The sequence below is a fragment of the Rattus norvegicus genome, chromosome 10 (assembly GCF_036323735.1).
Source record: "Rattus norvegicus strain BN/NHsdMcwi chromosome 10, GRCr8, whole genome shotgun sequence".
Classification (NCBI taxonomy): Eukaryota; Metazoa; Chordata; class Mammalia; order Rodentia; family Muridae; genus Rattus; species Rattus norvegicus.
In genome coordinates, this window is record NC_086028.1 from 2,179,377 (window position 1) to 2,196,784 (window position 17,408).

At 44.1% G+C, this 17,408-nt stretch overlaps 1 pseudogene across 1 annotated transcript in view; it reads left to right on the plus strand.

The window, feature by feature from the left end:
- The window catches only part of Abcc1-ps1 (ATP binding cassette subfamily C member 1, pseudogene 1), a 107,980-nt pseudogene that overhangs the window by 30,535 nt on the left and 60,037 nt on the right, over positions 1-17,408 (plus strand). Inside the window, exons 3-5 of the transcript XR_005490606.2 lie at positions 267-392; positions 2,864-3,001; positions 4,292-4,417. The product of XR_005490606.2 is annotated as an ATP binding cassette subfamily C member 1, pseudogene 1 (transcript). The remainder of the gene's footprint in view (positions 1-266; positions 393-2,863; positions 3,002-4,291; positions 4,418-17,408) is intronic.

Sequence of the window (17,408 nt, forward strand, 5' to 3'; positions counted from 1 at the left end):
GGGGTATGAGAATTAAACAGCTGGGAACGGTGGAATAAACCTCTCATCCTAGGACCTGGGGGGCTAAGGCAGGAAAATCCGGAGTTCAAAGCCAGCCTGGGCTCCATAGTGAGGCCCTGTCATGAAGAAAGAGAAAGGGTAAGAAGCTGACTCTTTATCTGAGAACCTTGGAGGTTAGCTGGTGTCCTCATGGTGACATTTTTGGGGTGCTCAGAGAGATCCCAGGATTGCTGCTGAAACATGTCATGATGTCCCTTTTCTTCTAGGCCTTAGGATTCTTTCTGTGGATCATCTGCTGGGCAGACCTCTTCTACTCTTTCTGGGAAAGAAGTCAGGGAATGCTCCTAGCCCTGGTACTACTGGTCAGCCCGACACTGCTAGGCATCACCATGGTGAGGGTTGGCTGGTGGGGCTGGCAGCAAGAAATGGAGGATGTGGGCTGTGGTGTGGCTGAGTGGTAGAGTGTTTGCCTGGCATGAGCAAGGTCATGAGTTCCATCAATAAAAGAGAAGCTGAGTTGTGAGCCAAACATGGTGGCACATGCTTTCATTCTAGCACTTGGAGAGATGTGGAGGGCAAGGCCAGTCTGGCTGTAATAGTGAACTTGAGGCCAGCCTGGGCTATATGGGAGCCTTGTTTCACAAAACCAAGAAATAGGGGCTAGAGAGATGCTCAGTGGCTAAAAGTGCTTGCTGTTCCTGCAGAGGACTCAGATTTGGTTCTACCATGTACATTGAGTGGCTCACAACCCTTTGTAATGCAAGCTGTAGGGGAATCCTCTTCAGACCTTGCGGGTACTCGAATATATTTGGTATACACATAGACGCATACACATACCAATAAATAAAAATAAAATATCTGAAAGGAACAAAACTTAAACCTAAAACCAATACACAATACTGAAGAAATGGCTCAGAGGATAAAGATGCTAGTGGTATAAATCCCATGCAAAGGAGGGAGAAGGGAACCATCTATGTGCTCTGACTTCCACATGTTCATTATGGCGTGTGTGCACACACACAATAATAAAACATCTTAAAACCTCTAAAACAAAACATGCAGAATCTCTAATGTTAGGGAAGCCGTCAGCAGCAGCTGTGTTGCCTACCCTGACCTGCAGCTCTCTGCATCTTTAAGTGCAGCTCACAGAATGTCATTTATAGGAGTTTTTCAGGAGTGGTGGACTGGGAGTCCTCGAGAAGGCTTTAGGGACGTAATGTAAGAATGGCCCCTAGGATCCTACATGTAAGCAACACAGACAGCTGTGACTTTAAATTTACAGATAGACGGTGAGTGTGTTTGAGTCTGGTAGGACTCTTGGTATTGTGCTTGAGCTCGAGGTCATTTTAGAGTGGGACAGGCACCATGTGTCTCCTCTTACAGGTGAGAGGCCCAGGACTGTGGATGAGGTCATGGGTAGCTGAGCCACACTTGGGTCCTGTGCGAAACCCAGGAGGGTTTTAGAGAGCAGAGACCTTGGCAGCTGGAAGAAGAGGAGGAAGAGCAAGCTTAGAGCAGACTTGGGGGCAGAGAATCAGTTTATCTGAAGGGTTGGAGCTGAAAGGACATATACAGGGAAGAACAGGCTGTAAGTCAGGAACAGTGGAGGCTCAGGAGGGAGGGGTGGTGACAACGAAGACACGGTGGTGCTGACGGCTGTGTTAACCAGGTGTCAGGCACAAGACTAACTCCTGAATGACCTATGTTCATGTATTTGCACATTCTTCTCATGTTGTAGTTAAGTGAGTGGAAGTCCAGAGAAGTGAAGGAGGTGGGCCAAGGTCACAAAGCCAGGAAATGGTAGAGCCACATTCCCATGCTGCTCTGATGTCTGTGATGGCTCTTGGCTTATTTTCTGGCTCTCTGGCTGGGCTCGATTCCTTGCGGGCACTTAGCAAACATATTCTTGCCCTGACTATGTGTGAGATAAAAATGTGTGGCCTGGCTGAGCACAAAGAGATCAAATGGTGTCTCTATAAAAGACTAAAGCTGTGTGTCCTGGTCTGTGGAGATCTGAGCAGGGAGCTCTGAACTTGGATCTGGGGCTCGTACTTAAGGAAACTTCAGTGAAGGGAAGAAGAGTGGAGCTGAAGCCCAAAGGGTAAATAGGATGAAGGGACTGAGGGCAGAGGACCATTCTGTTGAGAGCAGCAGATCCAACATTCAGGGTAAGGAAGAAATGGAGGCTTGGCCTGAGTGCCTGGGACAGGCATGGAGAGGAGGAGATGAGAGAGGATGTTCCAGTAGGAGGTAGAGGACCCCAAGGCACTGCAGCCTCACAGTGAGTGGGGTCTGCTCTGCATTGTCTCCTCTCAAAGCTGGATCTCACCTCTAAACTGAGCTTTCCTCACATCCCTGTTCGGGTCTTACTGGAATCCCGTGACTCAGGGACTGGAGGACGGCTTAGTCGTTAAGAGCACTTGCTGCATAAGCATTAAGAGCTGTTCAGATCTCCAGCACCCATGTAAAAAGTCTGGCGTGCCACACATATCTTTAATTGGAAAGCAGAGGCAGCTTGGTAACCAACCTAGCTCTAAATTAAATGAGAGGTTCTGTGTCAAGAGAATAAGGCAGAGAGTGAGAGAGCAGAATACTCAGAATCATCCTCTGGACTCCGCCCAAGTGCACCCATGCAGACATGTGCATATATACTACACACTGTCACACGATACACACAGATAATAAAAAGAAAGATACCTTTAGAAAATGACTACAGCTCTTTAGGTAGCTGCTGTGGTACCGTTGTGACTGGGCTAAGGCCTCCTCTCCAGGCAGCTCTTGGACCCCTGAGACATGCTTACTCAGACACCATGGGACCCTGCAGTCCTGCCTCTCTAACCTCTTGTATACTTTTCCCTTCCAGCTGCTCGCCACCTTTTTAATTCAGTTTGAGCGAAGGAAAGGAGTCCAGTCCTCAGGGATAATGCTTACTTTCTGGCTTGTAGCCCTACTCTGCGCCCTTGCCATCTTGAGATCTAAGATCATCTCTGCCTTAAAAAAGGTAATCGGGAGAGATGCTTCCTCCATTTTGTATGGTCATGTGTTGCCATGGGAATCACAGGTTGGGGACCAAATAGGTTCTGCTGCTTTTCCAGGAACATCTCTACTCTAGACCCTTCTTCCTGTCTACAGGCAAATGCTAACTCACACTACACTTCTGTCTGTAGTGCCTCTGTAAGCTGGCCGGGTTGGAGCTGAGCTGAGCTGGGAGCTATGTTTGCCCAGTGGCTGCTCCCCAAGTACCCTAGACATGTTGACCTTGGTGCTACCAACTGTAACTCTGACAGGAAGTTGTTGAGGCTGGCTCCTTGTGCCACTCTCAAAACATTTGAAGAGTATACACTTCTTGGCTAGTCTGTCATTTCTCATTATCTGGGAGCTAGAGACTGGCAAGAGCATGGAGGAGGATGGAGGGAGGGAGCATGGAGGAGGGAGGATAGATGTGGAGCACTTATGAAAGAACAAGGACAGTGGACAGGGACAGTGGCTGGCACGGTTGAGTTTGTATTTTCCTAAGTGCTTCTTCAGGGACTGCACATTTCTCATGAATAATCTGAGGACCATGGCCCAGTGACTCTGATGAGGCACCTGTACCTCAGCACTGACAAGTGGACAGAGGCTTCTTCATTGTGGGACACTCTCCTGTGCTTTGTAGGATATCTAGGGCCATCCTGGCCTCCATGCCCTTAGCTCCTGGTGTGTCAGGAGCTAATGTCAAACATTCCCAGAATCCACTAGAATTGTTGTCTGGCAGGCAAAACCACCCTTGGTGGAGGACTACTGGTAAGTTCAGCAGTGGAGAAGCCAGGGCATAGAAAGGTTAAGTAAATGGATAAGGTCCCATAGCCAGAAGGAGCAGAGCAGATGTATTCCACTCCCTGCTGTCAAGGAACAGGAGATGGAGCCACCTTCCTTCTGTTTTGTTTTCAGGGGAGGGAAATGTGAGGAGGTCTGTGGCAGGGGAGGTGGCTGTCTGCAGCCTGCTCTTTGGGCTTATCTTAATCCTTTTTCTCTTGCTGTAACCAAATCCATATTCGGGCTGATTAAGAGAAAACAGAGGTTTATTGAGCTTGTAGTTCTGAAGGCTGAGAGGTCTGAGGTTTTGGGGCAGCATCTGGAGAAGGCTTTGCTGGCAGATTTCCTGCAGAGGCCCATGATAGGCCATTTCCCGCCATCATGGCCCCTTGCCACTGAACACCATTACCTGTGACTTGAGGATTTGATGAATCATATGTACCCTGCCTTCAGGGAAGATTATGTTAATCTGTGTCCCTGTCTTCTCCCCTCTAAGGATGCTCAAGTGGACATGTTTCGAGATTCTGCATTCTATCTGTACTTCACCCTCATGTTCATTCAGCTCGTGCTGTCCTGCTTCTCAGACAGCTCACCCTTGTTCTCTGAAACTGTCCGTGACCCGGTAAGTGTGACCCAGGCATGTATGCCCAGGTGGAGAGAAATAGGCAGTTGCAGCTAACTCTGATTCAGGTCCTGAACCCAACACCATCTAGGTACTCGTTCTGAGTCCCACTTCACCAATGCAGACTCACATTCCTTTCTTGTGGAAGCCCATAGCAAAACCATTCTTCTCACTTGTCAGGCAGAAACCTGTGCTTGGATATACCAGTGTCCTGGGCTGCGCCTTACAAGCCAGCTGGCAACTTTTACTTAGCATGGTGATTTTAGAAAATGTGAGTAGAACCCACAGTGAGATCCAACTGCCCAGGCTTTCTAGAAAAATGGGAAATTTTGGTAGATTAAGGCCATGGTCCTCAGGGCTGTAGGTGGTAGGAGGTAGGGCTGGGGCTGGGGCTGGGGCTGGGGCTGGGGCTGGGGCTGGGGCTGGGGCTGGGGCTGGGGCTGGGGCTGGGGCTGGGGCTGGGGCTGGGGCTGGGGCTGGGGTTCCACATTATTTTAGATCGTGATTCTCTGCTATGGTCCCCACCACAGCAGACCTCTGCCACCTCTGCCAGTTCCAAGGACATTCTGTGAACTGCTGCTTCCTGCTGGTCTAGCTTTCTTCCTCCCTCTGAGTTGCCACTGAGACTGTATTTCCTTTATCCCTGAAGCCTGACCTTGCTGTTTGGCTCTCTGTAGATGTGTGCTGGCTCCCTGTTTGGAACATTCCTTTAGCTTTGCTGATTTGGTACTTGGTATTTATACCTCCTTTATTTTTTTGCAGGGCTTCTTTCTTTATGTGAACACACAGCTCAGTCACTGAGGGGCCAGGACAGGGCATAGCTGTCCACCAGCTCCCTGCTGTGCTAGACAATTTACATGCATGCCTCTTTTTATTTTTCCTATTTTTCAGACAGGGAAATGGAGTCTGAGGGACTTAAGTGCCTTGCCCACTGTAAGTGGCAGAGCAGGAATTTGAACCCAGGACTGATCCTTCTATAGAACCCCATCACTTCTCTTGGTTATACTCCACTTAAGGGCAAGTTTTATAATGGTTGGATTGGTTCCTTAGGCCCAAAGGCAGAGATTGCCCTGGGATCTTGATGCCTTAGGCAGGGTTGCCATTTGTGGACTGCTAAAACAATGTAGGGGGAGGTCCTCTGAGGCCTGCTTGGGGCCTCCTGGAATACTGGATATGGCTTCCATCTGTCTACTTACTCTAAAATCAGGAAGGAAGTGGAGGGTACCAGTGTACTCAGAGTTATGCTGAAGTCCTGGCGTAAGGCCAAAAGTTGGTTCCCTTTGAAACGTTGTGTTTATTTATTATGACAAAATATATTTAACCTAAGATATCATGTTACCTGCTTTAAATGGTTCAGAGCCATCAGGAGGTTTTGATTTCATTCATAACACAAGTATTGTAGCTGGCTGACTTCAACGGGGACTGTGTTAAGACACGGAATCATGGACCCCTTCTGGGGTCAAGCCTAACACAACTTGACAGCATCCCTAGGTGGTATGTGCGTTGGTGTGCAGGTGTGTGTGAATGTGCAGAGAAGCTTAGGTGGCACCAGTTCAAAGCTCTCAGTCTTGAATGAGCGATTTTTTTTCCACTTGCTTTTTGCTATGCTACAGATGCCAGTGTTTCACCATCGAGTCACATCCCTAGTACCAAAGGACATATTTTTGAAGACTAAAAATATTGGGGCACTGGCAGAGCCTCTTAGGAGACAGCTGTATTAGGCTCCTGTCAGCAAGCACTTCTTGGCATGTGCGGTAGTGTCTGGGTTTGGCATCTGTATATGGGATGGATCCCCAGGTGGGGCAGTCTGACAAATACAGAGGCAGATGCTCGAAGCCAACCATTGGACTGAGCATGGGGTCCCCAATGGAGGAGTTAGAGAAAGGACTGAAGGAGCTGAAGGGGTTTTTAGCCCCATAGGAAGAACAACAATATCAACCAGCCAGAGCCCCCCAGAGCTCCCAGGGACTAAATCACCATACAAAGAGTACACATGGAGGGAGGGACCCATAACTCCAGCCACATATGTAGCAGAAGATGGCCTTGTCGGAAATCAATGGGAGGAGAGGCCCTTGGTGCTATGAAGTCTTGTTGCCCCAGTGTAGGGGAATGCCAGGGTGGGGAGGCAGGAGTTGGTGGGTGGGTGGGTGGGTGGGGGAAGTACCCTCATTGAAGCAGGGGGAGGGAGGATCGGATAGGGGGTTTCTGGAGGGGAACCAGGAAATGTAAATAAATAAAATATTCAATAGGAAATATTGGGGCTCAGAGAAGTTGTGTTATCACAATATAATTTATACCTAATTTATGCCAAAGAGGAACCTATTTTTGGAGTTGGGTTGACCCTGAGGCTCTAAGTCCACCTGTGTCCTCTTGTGTCCGTAGCAGATATTTGTAAGGCCTCTGATGTATGGTACAGCGCTGCTAGAAACTTAGCAGTGTGCGTTGTAGTCAGGATTAAAGCAATGGTCAGGGGAAACTTATCATCCCTTAGAGATAATGCCTACAGCTGGCACACAGAACAAAGATCAGAAAACAGGATGGTAGCAGTGAAAAGTGTATCTTTATTAGAACTGAAAAGGGAAGTGTAAGTGCCCTCCACAGGCAGCTGCTGGCTTAAGTAAGCATGTGTTTCTGGAGCACCCTTTTCCAGGTCCAGGGCCTTTTTATTGTAAAAGGGAAGAAGGGAGCAGTCTCTGAAGGGATGGGCTGTACTATGGCTGTTGTCAGTGATTGGTTCTGGGTGTTGGAGGCTTGTACACTCCTTGGGTGGTCCAGAGCAGCTCTGTTACTGGTTTTGAATTTAACCTTCATACTCAGTCACAAATATCTGATCCTCTCTTCCTGTCTTAGCTGGAAGAACTGTATATAGGACGTGAGATGTCATCCTGGCTGTCTTTGAAAGATACAGTCTGTCACGTGTCCTCATGCTTAGAAGCAAGCACTTTTCTGTCTGGGTCTTCCTTCCCTTCCTTTCTTTTTCTTTTCTTTTTTATTTATTATATATGAGTACACTGTTGCTGTCTTCAGACACACCAGAAGAGGGCATCAGATCTCTTTACAGATGGTTGTGAGCCACTATGTGGTTGCTGGGAATTGAACTCATGACCTCTGGAAGAGCAGTCAGGTGCTCTTAACCGCTGAGCCATCTCTCCAGCCCTCTTTTTCTTTTTTAAACACTTTAACTTACTTTTAGTGTGTGTGGCCACCTGTGTGTGCCACAGTGTGTTCTTAGAGGTCAGAGGACATCCTCCAAGAGTCCTTCCATTGTGTGAGTTCTTGGGGATCCAAGTCAGACTTGGCAGTACCTTTACCCAGTCATCTTGCTGTGTAGCCATCTAGCTATGCAGTCTAGACAGCTTTGGAGTCGTCATCCTCTTGCATCAATTTTCCCAGTATTGGAATCACAGGTATGTCCTATCATTCCTTACTTGGTAAGTTTTGTTTTGTTTCTGAGATAGGGTCCCAGGCTACCCTTGAACTTGAGATCCTCCTGTATCTGCTTCCTGAGCACTTGGATTACAGGTATGTGCCACCACACTGGGCTTAGGTGTCTTAGTAAATGACTCAAGTCCTGTGATGATACAGTATGTCACTAAGATCCTACAAAGTTTCCTACTCCACTCCAGAGGCTAAATACTGAACCTTGCTCAGAGTGTTCCAAACTTCATCTTTCTTGCCACCTTCCTTCTGCTTTGGGTTTTAAGGAATTGAGCAGCGCTGTCTGTCTGTCTGTCCTCCAGTCCTCCACCCCCCAAAGCTAGGCTAAAGATGAATCAACCTTGACCTCTGTCCTTGAGGTGAGATGGAAGGGGCATGTGTGTGTGTGTGTGTGTGTGTGTGTGTGTGTGTGTGTGTGTGTGTGTTGCAGAATGGACAGTCAGGGCTAATGGTCCCTGAGTGCCAGGAATAACAGAAAGGCTGCTGCTAAGTGAGGAAGTTTTGTGCTTATGTTCACTTTGTGTGTTTTAATGGGAGGGGCTCCTAGGAGACATACTATGTGTAAAGTTCTAGATGTGTGATGGAACTTATTTGTGTTTCTGGGACACTTCAGCTTGACTCTGTCAGAAGGCTCTGTCCCAGGAATTAATAGCATAATAGCATTAATTAGGCATAGCAGTGCACAGTTCATTTAGCCTGTACAACAAACCCAGCAGAATGCATATGAAGTCTCCTGATTTATAGGTCAAAACACAGAGGGACAAAGTGGAGTACAGGAAAGAATCTATACCTAGAGCTTGTTAGAGTGTAGACCATTGTCCCTACCGCCAACCTTCTTGATAGCATAGGGCAGGGCATGGCTAGAACCTTTTGTCTCTACAAAATTTGCTGCTGCTGCTGGGGCCACGTTGGAGAACCATCACTCTAAACTGCTTGGCTGCTGCCCATATATACCTCTTACTTCAGTCTTTTAGTCTGAGCACATTGGGCAGAAAATTGAGTTAGACCATAGATAGCTCCAGTTAGCTTTGCTATCACAGAAGCCCTCCCATGTTAGATGCTTCCAGAAACCAACTTCTAAGTTGATAGATTTCCTTCTATGTCCTTGCAGGGGAGCCCTCGGGCTATAGCTTCAGATAATCTAAGTGTCCCTGATTGGATCCAGAGGAGGGAGGAGGCCTGGAAGTAGATGAAGCTTTTGGAGGATGCAGAGAAAAATAGCAATGTCTTGCTTACCAACATGACCTGTTGTGTTTGCTGGTGGGTCTCTCCTAGTGTTAGGAACTCACTCAGTTTGAGTGGCTAGAGTGAGACTTTGTCTCCATAAACTTGAGGGTCTTATTGAGCTGGACCTGTGCTTATGACAGCCCCAAGAGCCACCTCCCCTCTATATTGAAGTTAAGGCTGAGGGAAGACTGGAGATATTGTTGAAAAAAAAAACAACCAAAAAGCAAACAAAATCCCTCTCACTTTAGTAGGAGTTTTATTCTGTAGCCAAATATGAGTGACGCTGGCCCAGGAACATGGTTGCTTCAAGTACCATGGTCTAACATGGTAAAAGTTTCAGAACAAAAGAGAGTCATAAATCAAGGTACTTTTCAAGTCATTTGTGGGACCCCATGTTTTGAAAGTCTTAGCTTTAGGCTTAGTGGATGCTGCTGCTTTGTTGATATACCCTAAAACGTTTCACGTGATTACCAGAATGCTGCTATGTGGACACACAAGTAGGCAATGACTGGCTACTAAGGGGGCTGAAGGTGGCTCAAGATCATCTATAGCCTAGCACGGCTTCTTGTCATGGACTCTGCTCACACTCCCAACAACCCAGTGAAATCATGACTCAACAGACTGTAACCCAACAACCAGATTTATATGTTAAGTACTCAATGTACAATACATCCACACAAGTTAACTTACAACCAATTGATAAGGATATAAAGCATCCACCTAGATAAGATATAATTTGCTCATCTAGACACACACAATCCTGTACATATTTATCCCTTAAGAATAGTCCTAACAAGCTGTAAATGTACAGAGAGAAATCCTTTTTTTTTCTTTTTTTTTGGAGCTGGGGACCGAACCCAGGGCCTTGCGGTTGCTAGGCAAGCGCTCTACCTCTGAGCCAAATCCCCAACCCCTACAGAGAGAAATCTTAACATCCGCTGCCATGTTCTCTTGGCTGCTCCCTCCCTTTCTCTGTCTCCTCCACTTCTAAAACTTTTCTCCTGCTCATCCTTCCTTCTCATCCAATGACAGGCCTCGTTCTATCCTGTACCTGCCTTCACCTGCATAATGACATCAATGTACACACTTTTCTCTCAAATATAAGCTGAGCACTACTATTCTCATTTTGAAATTTATCAACATTTTACCAGTTAAACAGAACATTTAGTTATCTATTCCAGCTTAAGAAAGGCTTAAAATCTATGTTATATCCCTGCTAGCTTGTATACTATCCAATAACTATCAAATTAAATATGTATTTTCAAAGTTAAACACCCTGAGTCGGTTATGAGACTATAATCAGTCTTCACCCCATCAGAAATCTGAGAATGACCAATTATCTATAAACATAGGAAACCTAACATGGCTTCCAGAACTGAGACAGGTCGTGGAGACAAATCTCCACTAGCACAGTCCTCTGTTAGCAACATGAGCACAAGAGTCTTCAGTTTGGCCCAGGATCAACTGACAGACTCTTGACGTGCAGAAATCTTGAAGGGCTGATAATTCTGGCTCGGCACAGATTATCAATCAATTATTCTGCATAAAGTGTCCCTTTTTGGACAGTATTAGTCTGTAGGTGAATTAGGCAGTTTCTGCCCAGTGGCTGCCTAGCCACAAAGTATTACCTCATCCAGAGGTAGAGATGTTGTTCCATTTCTTCCTTAAATCTGCCAAAGGGGAACTGTTAGGAGCAGATATGTCTCAACAAAAGATAAATAATTTTAAATGTCATATTTTGTGGATTTCTGATGTTTTGAAAACCATCTATCTATATAAGGTGATCTGGACTGTTGTCTATTAACTATCCTCAGACATTTCTAACAAGAATATTTTTAAAAGACTCTAATGGTGAACTAGGAGCCATGAATTTGCTATTTGGCCCCTAACTCCTATTTTATTTTATTTTATTTTTTGATATATTTATAATGATTTATTTTTAGTTTCCTAATCTTGTTACTTAAGATAAATATGTATTCTTTCAGAGAGATCTGAACCTTTTACATATTCCTAGACATGAAGACTTTCGTTATAGAGGTTTTTTTTTCTCCATCTTTATTAAATTGAGTATTTCTTATTTACATTTCAATAGTTATTACCTTTCCCAGTTTTCAGTCAAACATCCCCCAGCCCCTCCCCCTCCCCTTGTATGTGGGTGTTCCCCTCCCCATCCTCCTCTCACTACTGCCCTCCCCCCAACAATCCCGTTCACTGGGGGTTCAGTCTTGGCAGGACCAAGGGTTTTCCCTTCAGATCCGGGTGGTGTCTGGAATGCAGGTGACCTGTAGCTTGAGTGCCCCTATCTTCCTGTTCCCAGAGGCCCTATATAGTTTCTTATTGGGCCAGGGATGTGGGCAAGGGTGGGCAGTACTGGCGGTCTCTCCTGCCCTACAGTCTCAGGAGTGCCCACCTGTCTGTGTGATGTGTTCTCTCTCCCACAGGGTGTGGGAGCAGGGAGCTGTGGGCCAGGATCAGCGAGGTTCAGGCTCTGGCTAGAAACAGGAAGCGTCCAGTTCCAGAGGAATTTTGCCTCTGTGTGTCCTGAGTCCACCAGGCAGGTCACTTAGAGCAGAAAAGTTGGTCTTACCTCTGGTGTGAGGCCTGAAGTTGCTTCTCTGGGGCTGCGTTTCAGCTCTCCATGAGGGCAGCAACCAGAAAAGCCTGCCCCACCTTTTCTTGGGTTCCTGTGCACAGGGGTCCCAGAAGGTGCTAGGCATTTTCCTCTAGAGTCAGAAATGTGGACAGAGTGTAGTCTCTTCTGGCTTCCCAAGCATGTCTGCCTCTCTGAAGGTTTAGCTCTCCCTCCCATGGGATTTGGGTGCAGGGAGCTGGTTGACCAGGTCTCTCCCTTCAGATCTGGGTGGTGTCTGGACCGCAGGGGACCTGCAGCTTGAGTGCCCTAATTCCTATTTCAGTTCAGAAGCTCGTAATGGCATCAGTAGAAGGACTGGGTCCAAACCTTGTACTTTTAAAATTTTGTAGCAAATAAGTTCTATACCAATGTAAGGATATGACTTTATCTTAGTTACCAAATGAGATTATGGCTGTACAAATCAATTCTAGCTAATCTTCCCCATTAAAGTATGACCATTTCTAAATTCCTCATAAAACCAACCTTAAAATAACCACATTCAGCCCTCCAAAGTCCAGGAAATCGGGGTGACGACTCTTCAGTAACTTCTTCAAGCTGTATGTGAGTGTTGAGATATCCTTGGGGGGAGGGGGGAGGGAAAATGGAGCGAAAGCTGCAGCCGGATGTGTGTCTTGATTGGACCCAGCTGAAAGTTCTTGCGATCAGGAATCCAAGCAGGCACATTCTGCAAAATATAATTCTCAAGACAAAAGTTTCAGCATCATCTAGATAACTTTTTGTTTGATTCTCTTGAATCTAGTTTTTCAGGCGGTCTCCTCTATTAAATCTGATCCATGTGACTCTGGAAGGTGTCCAGAGCCTAATTACCCTTTTTAAAAACACAAAGACGGGGGGGGGGGGCTGGAGAGATGGCTCAGTGGTTAAGAGCACTGACTGCTCTTCCTAGAGGTCATGAGTTCAAATCACAGCAATCACATGGTGGCTCACAACCATCTGTAATGGGATCTGATGCTCTCTTCTGGTATGTCTGAAGACAGCTACAGTGTACTTAAATATAATAAATAAATAAATCTTTAAAAAAAAAACACAAAGACATAACCTTTCTCCCAAAATACTATGTTCTGTAGTCTGTAACCAGAAAAGCTTGTATCTTGTACTCTCTCCCAGAGGAATAATAGAACAAGTCTCAAATCACACCCATTATGAAAATTGAAACAGAAGTAAAATTTAAAAAGAAGTAAACTAAACAATAGTGTATGAGCCTCTTTAGGCTTTTCTAATCTGTCATTTCAGAAGTTAACCCAAAATTCCCATGGAGCCCACTTAAGCTTTCTGTTGTGGTAAATATCAAAAGTAACCACAAATCCTTGCTAGCTGGCATCATTAAGCCATATGGCCTTTAGCGAGATAATTCATAAAACAAATTATACACCTCCTATCAATTCCAATACCAATAAGAAGTAAGCAACTTATCAAACCAGGACTTTAACCCAAAATTCCTGTGGAGTCCACGTTAGAAAGAATATGAGTATCCTGTAAGACTTATTAGAGCATTATATCTTTATACCATCTGTCTGTTAAGATCTCTACTTGTAGCCTTAGACCTCCAGTAACTAGCAACTTCTGTAATATATGTCTGTCATGCACTGTGCCTGGTGCTACAGACTTCTGTTTATTTCTACCTAGTTCCAAATTGTGGGTGGAATTCCCCACATGATTTGGACAAACTCTGTATATAAGTATTCTAAAAACAAATAAACTAGCTTTTTTTTCTTTATTAACTTGAGTATTTCTTATTTACATTTCGATTGTTATTCCCTATATTTTTGTTCTTAAAAGTAACACAGGACCAGAGCTAAAGAAAACACAAAGCGACTAAGGCCTGTCGGTCTTCAGGAACAACAAAAACAAAAGAAATCCCATATACACATGGAAGCTGAACAACACTCTACTCAATGATACTTGGAAAAAAAGAAACAAAGAAAAAATTACAGACTTCTTAGAATTTAATGAAAATAGAGGCACAACATACCCAAACTTATGGGACACAATGAAAGTAGTATAAAGAGAAAAACTCATAGCTCTGAGTGCCTCCAAAAAGAAACTGGAGACAACATACATTAGCAGCTTAAGAGCACACCTGAAAGTTCTAGAACAAAAAGAAGCAAATACACCCAAGAAGAGTAGACAGCAGAAAATAATCAAACTCAGGGCTGGTATCAATCAAATGGAAACAAAAATAACTATACAAAGACTCAACAAACCCAGGAGCTGGTTCTTTAAGAAAAATGACAAGATAGATAAATCCTTTAGCCAGACTAGACAGAAGATACAGAGACAGTATCCAAAATTAACAAAATCAGAAATGAAAAGGGAGACATAACAACAGAAAGTGAGGAAATGAAAAAAATTATCAGATCCTACTACAAAAGCATTTACTCAACAAAACTGGAAAATCTGGAAGAAATGGATAATTTTCTAGACAGATATCAGGTACCAAAGTTAAAGCAGGAACAGGTAAACCATCTAAACAACCCCATAACCCCTAAAGAGATAGAAGCAGTCAGGACCAGATGGGTCTAATGCAGAATTCTGAGACCTTCAAAGAAGACCTAATACCAATATTCTTCAAACTATTCCACAAAATACAAACAAAAATAACTTTACCCAATTCGTTCACTGAAGCCACAACTACACTTATACCTAAACCACACAAAGACCCTATAAAGAAAGAGAACTTTTGATCAATTTCCCTCAGGAATATTGATACAAAAATACTCAATAAAATTCTCGTAGGCTTCATCCCAGGGATGCAGGGATGGTTCAATATATGGAAATCCATCAATTTGTAATCCACTATATATACAAACTCAAAGAAAAAAAAACCACATGAGTATCTCATTAGATGCTGAGAAAGCATTTGACAAAATTCAACACCCCTTCATGATAAGAGTCTTAGAAAGATCAGGAATTCAAGGCCCATACCTAAACATAATAAAAGCAAACCAGTAGCCAACATCAAACTAAACAGAGAGAAAGTGAAAGCAATCCCACTAAAATCAGAGACTAGACAAGGCTGCCCACTCTCTCCCTACCTATTTAATATAGTACTTGAAGTCCTAGCCAGAGCAATCAGACAACAAAAGGAGGTCAAAAGGATGCAAATTAGAAAGGAAGAAGTCAAAATATCACTATTTGCAGATGATATGATAGTATACTTAAGGGACCCCAAAAGTTCCACCAGAGAACTACTTAACCTGATAAACAACCTCAGCAAAGTGGCTGGGTATAAAATTAACTCAAACAAATCAATAGCCTTCCTCTACTCAAAGGATGAGCAGGCAGAGGAAGAGATTAGGGAAGTGACACCCTTGACAATAGTCACAAATAATATAAAATACCTTGGTGTGACTCTAACCAAGCAAGTGAAAGATCTGTATGACAAGAACTTCAAATCTCTGAAGAAAGAAATTGAAGAAGATCTCAGAAGATGGAAAGACCTCCCATGCTCATGGACTGGCAGGATTAATATCGTACAAATAGTCATCATGCTTAAAGCAATCAACAGATTCTATGAAATCCCATAAAAATTCCAACTCAAGTCTTCATAGAGTTAGAAAGATAAATTTGCAAATTCACTTGGAATAACAAAAAACCCAGGATAGGAAAACTATCCTCTACAATAAAAGAACTTCTGGGGAAATCACCATCCCTGACCTCAAGCTGTATTACAGAGCAATTGTGATTAAAAAAAAAATCTGCATGGTATTGGTACAGGGACAGACTGGTAGATCAATGAAATAGTACTGAAGACCCAGAAATGAATCCACCTATGCTCACTTGATCTTTGACAAAGGAGCTAAAACCATCCAGTGGGAGGAAAAACAGCATTTTCAACAAATGGTGATTGTTCAACTGCCAGTCAGCATGTAGAAGAATGCAAAATGGTCCATTCTTATCTCCTTATACAAAGCTCAAGTCCAAGTAGATCAAGGTCCTCCACATAAAACCAGATACACTCAAACTAATAGAAGAAAAAGTGGGGAAGAGCCTCAAATATGTAGGCACAGGGGAAAATTTCCTGAGCAAAACACCAATGGCTTATATTCTAAGATCAAGAATTGACAAATGGCATCTCATAAAATTGCAAAACTTCTGTAAGGCAAAGGACACTGTCAATAGGACAAAATGTCAACCAACAGATTGGAAAAAATCTTTACCAATCCTACATCTGAAAGAGGGCTAGCATCTAATACATACAAAGAAGTCAAGAAGGTAGACTCCAGAGAACCAAATAACCCTATTTAAAAATGGGGTACAAGGCTAAAGAAAGAATTCTCAACTGAGGAATATTGAATGGCTGAGAAGCACCTAAAGAAATGTTCTACATCCTTAGTCATCAGGGAAATGCAAATCAAAACAACCCTGAGATTCCACCTCACACCAGTGAGAATGGCTAAGATAATAAACTCAGATGACAACAGATGCTGGCAAGGATGTGGAGAAAGAGGAACACTCCTCCATTGTTGGTGGGATTGCAAAGTGGTACAACAACTCTGGAAATCAGTCTGGAGATTCCTCAGAAAATTGGACATAGTGGTACCTGAGGACCCAGCTATACCACTACTGGGCATACATCCAAAAGTAGGAAGGTCCAACATATAACAAAGACACATGCTCCACCATGTTCATAACAGCCTTATTTGTAATAGCTAGAAGCTGGAAAGAACCCAGATATCCTTCTACAGAGGAATGGATACAGAAAATGTGGTACATTCACACAATGGAGTACTACTCAGCTATTAAAAACAATGACTTCATAAAATTCTTAGGCAAATGGATGGAACTAGAAAATATCATCCTGGGTGAAGTAACCCAATCACAAAAGTAAATATATGGTATGCACTCACATCTAAGAGGATATTAGCCCAAAATATCCAAGATATAATTCACAGACCACAGGTAGCTCAAGAAGAAGAAAGACCAAACTGTGGATGCATTAATCCTTCTTCGGAGGGGGAACAAAATTCTTAGAAGAGAGGAACAAACAGTGGAGCAGACTACAGGAAAGGTCATGGAGAGACTGCCCCACCTGGGGATCCATCCCATATTCAGCACCAAAGACCCCCACCCCAGAGCTCCCAGGGACTAAACCACCAACCAAAGAGTACACATGAAGAGACCCATGACTCCAGCCACATATGCAGCAGAGGATGGCATTGTCCAGCATCAATAACAGGAAAAGCCCTTGATCCAAGGAAGGTTCGTTTCTCCAGTGTAGGGGAATGCCAGGGTGGTGATGTGGAGTGGGAGCACCCTCATAGATCAGGGGGAGCGGTATGTAGAGGGGGGAACCAGGAAAGAGGATAACGTTTGATATGTAAATACATAAACTATCCAATAAAAAAAGGAGTGCAGAAATAAAGTGTGGAGTGAATTTAAAAAAAAAGACACAAGCCATTATGAAGCCAATTTTAGAAAGTGGGGGCCAAAAGTAACCAAAGCAAACCTGAATGGTTCAAATGCTGCAGTTCTCTAGGATCCATACATACCTGGGGATCCCGGATTGTTAGGAATGAGTACTACTCCCCTACAATTCCTTTTGTCTGCCCAGGCTAAGATGGATTTCTATTGCTTACAACCAAGAGGCTCCTGCCCAATATACTTAGGTTCTAACAAATGAGTTTGTTTCACATTTGACATGGGACAATGGGACAGAATTGGCTTACATAA